The sequence below is a fragment of the Notothenia coriiceps genome, unplaced genomic scaffold, assembly GCF_000735185.1.
Source record: "Notothenia coriiceps isolate Sejong01 unplaced genomic scaffold, NC01 NC01_scaffold00006892, whole genome shotgun sequence".
Classification (NCBI taxonomy): domain Eukaryota; kingdom Metazoa; phylum Chordata; class Actinopteri; order Perciformes; family Nototheniidae; genus Notothenia; species Notothenia coriiceps.
In genome coordinates, this window is record NW_011339593.1 from 1 (window position 1) to 3,212 (window position 3,212).

The following is a 3,212-nucleotide window of genomic DNA, read 5'->3' on the forward strand; positions in this document are numbered from 1 at the left end:
TCCCTTCTTCTCGATGAAGTCGTAGATGACCTTGGAGGTCTCCTTGTCCTTCAGCTGAGCCTCGGAGATGCCGCACATGTCGAACAGATTCTTCAGCTCTGGGTCCAAGTTATTCAACTGAAGGAGGAAACCAGATTTTTGGATTATTGCACTGAATTATTAAAAAAAATGGTCTAAAATGTAACTAACAGAGATACAATGGATCATTCTCATTGGGGCACGTTTGCTCCAAACTGTATTAACATCAAACTTTGTTTCAACTGAGAGGAAAAACTCATCAGCTGATTCTGTGCCGTTAAATCAGAATCAGACATTTAAAAAAAGTATTTGTGAATCCTTTGTGATGACAACTTCATGAAAGTAGATTTTCAATAAACTAGAATATAAACAAAAAATTATTTAAAAAACTACAATAATAATACTAGCTGTTATGCTGCCCCCTGGTGGCGTGGGGCAACACTACCAGGGATTTTCTTTGTGAGCCAAGGAAGAAATCATTATCAGACGGTTCGACTGTCTTTCTAGCAGCTCTGTAGCCCCATCCACGAGTAACGTTTCCACGTCAGGTGTTATGTATACTAGCAGCAACACACGGAGCTAACTCCATTATACAAACATGGGTTAATGATTAGAGGTAACTGAGTTATTTATTTTGTTAAAGTTTCAGCTATTCTGTTTACAGTTCTGTCATCAGATTGCTTAATACCATTTGTTAAAACACTGTTGTTTCTTTATATTTGAAACATTATTTATTTAATTTAAATAAAAAGCAATGTTAGTTTTGTTCACAATGTGTTTAGTTAGTTTACCTAATTTTTTGTCTCCTAAAGAACCAATAAGAGTACCGTTAAAAGACCGGATCGATAAGCGGTATCGATAAAAGTAGTAGTACCGTTAAAACCTTAACGAATCCCATCCCTACTAGTTGGACGCGCTCTCAGCCCTGGTCTGGCGGAAACACTGACTGACGCCTTCCAATTAAATCAGTCCTTGAAAGCTTTAAGTTATGAAATCATCTGAATTCATCTTTTTCATTTACTGACGGTAAGTCCTCTGACCCGTGTGATCTGGTGCTCATCATCCTGCACGCTATAATTACTGATGATGCTTTTTTTGGGAGCGAGTCCATGGATTATGCAGATGCAGGTTGAGTCTCTTCCCTCTCAAATATATCCTTGTGTAACCCTCCTGATGAGGACTTGGCTGCGCAGCTCCGTTTAATATTTTTGGAAGCGAAATACAATTTGAAGAGTCTGTCTGTATGAGGGAAGTGTGACTGAGGATCAGATCACCAAGAGGCCAAGTTTTAGGAACATCTGGAGGCAGCATACGATGTGTGAGACACGCATATGAACACATTTCAAATATATTCTTGTTTTTACACTTACATCAAAACCGGTATTTGGATCCCATCCTACGTGCCCGATGTGCCTGTGAGAGAAGAGAAAGGGAGAGCTGGTGAGAAGGTGAAGATAAATGCAGCACATATCCCCAAAATAGGGAAGAAACACACAAGTAGAAGTTCAATACATTGCAGCCATACACTCCTCTGTTTTTGAATTCCCGAGGGCCCAGTGGTAACCTGCAGAATCGCTTAAAAGAATATGAAAGCTGCCTCGGACTATTCCTGAAAGCATCGCTCCGATATTCCTGCGTTACCAATAATTCCTCACACTGTATAGGATTAGAATCTAAAGGACTCCCGACTGGATTAAAGCCTCGTCCAGATCACCAGTCCTTATATGGGCATGGGATATAGGAGTCATATAAGAAAGTAGAATAAACTCAACGACCTCCAGTCATGGAGCTGTTGTACTGTGTGTAACCTGCAGTTGTGACTTGAACTGAACAGATTAACACTATTTAAATCATCATTTTAATGCTATCATCATGTATTAAAGCTGCTGTGCAGTGTATTGCACGTTAAACAACATAAATAATCCAGGATAAGGATTTTCTTTACTTCCTCCAAGAAAAAAAGGACAGTATGTAAGCCTGCTGCCTGCCAAACTGACCGGACGTCGATCCTCTATTCATTTAAATGATATCTATTAAACTATAAATTGACGCAGATCGTCGAATAACATTGTTCAATTATTTGCCTGTCTGACCCTCATCATTGGGCTCCTTGTAGATACAAAAGGTGTAGTATTATACATTTTTCGATGTAATAGGCGAAAACGTCATAATCTGTATTTACCGCCAATCAAATGACAGCGAGTGTTTTCTCACAAAAAGGGGCGTGGCCTTGCGCAGAGGGAAAGTACCAGGTTGTGTTGCTCTCATCTATAGAGTGGCGAAGTCACGCCCATCTACTTCCGGTCCATGGGACCTTATTTCGGAAAAATGATGCATTGAAGTCAATGGAGAGAGAAAGATTATCTTTCGATCCCGTTTGAATTGTGCCACGAATTACACATATGATGTTTGTCAATCTTAAAAAATTATTTCCATGTGCTATCTGCACAAACGGTTGACATTAAACATTAAAAAGACCAGGCAGTTCAGAGAGAATCAAAGGAAGGCAGGGAGGCAGCTTTGCATGACATTCTTCTGGACGTGTTTCATTGTGGTGATAGTGAGGGTAGTCAATCGTTTTGTTGACAAGACAGTAGTGACGGCCATTTTGGTGACGTGTGTTGTTCTGCGAGACCAGATATGTAGCTCATTGAGCGTTTCACACAAACAAATGTGTTACTTCACAGTTTTACGACACATTTTTTTTTGTTGACTTGCAATAATAATAATCTTTCTCTCTCCATTGACTTCAATACATAATTTTTTCGAAATAAGGTCCCATGGAGGTCCACCGGAAGGGGAGGGACTTCGCCACTCTATAGCCAGAATGCATTCAAAGTTTGCAGGATCACACAAACCATACGGCACAATATGCATCACGGTAGGACATATCTGTGGTGGCTCAATTTCCAATAAATTAAGTCGCTAGGCTACTTTGACGCGTTTAAAGTATAAAAGTCTGTACTTAAGTTAAAGTTTAAGATGTTAAGTGAACAAAGTAACAAAGAATAATCAAAAGCATGACCACACGGTCAAAAGACAATTTCTGAACCTAGCTCAGCCTCATTGTCTAAATCTAAATGACAGCTAAAGCATTTAGACTCCTACAATGTGATAAAGAGTAATTAAAAGAAGTATGTGACTCACTGGAAGTTGCTGGGAGTGCCGATGTCTGCCTTGGTCAGCCTCTTTTT

General features: G+C 39.7%; 1 long non-coding RNA gene across 1 annotated transcript; it reads right to left on the reverse strand.

The window, feature by feature from the left end:
- Nucleotides 1-6: 6 nt before the first annotated feature.
- On the reverse strand, nt 7-3,212 carry LOC104943818 (uncharacterized). The gene is made up of 3 exons (XR_798161.1): nt 3,166-3,212; nt 1,389-1,431; nt 7-117 (listed from the first exon to the last, which is right to left on the reverse strand). It is a non-coding gene; the product is annotated as an uncharacterized lncRNA (long non-coding RNA).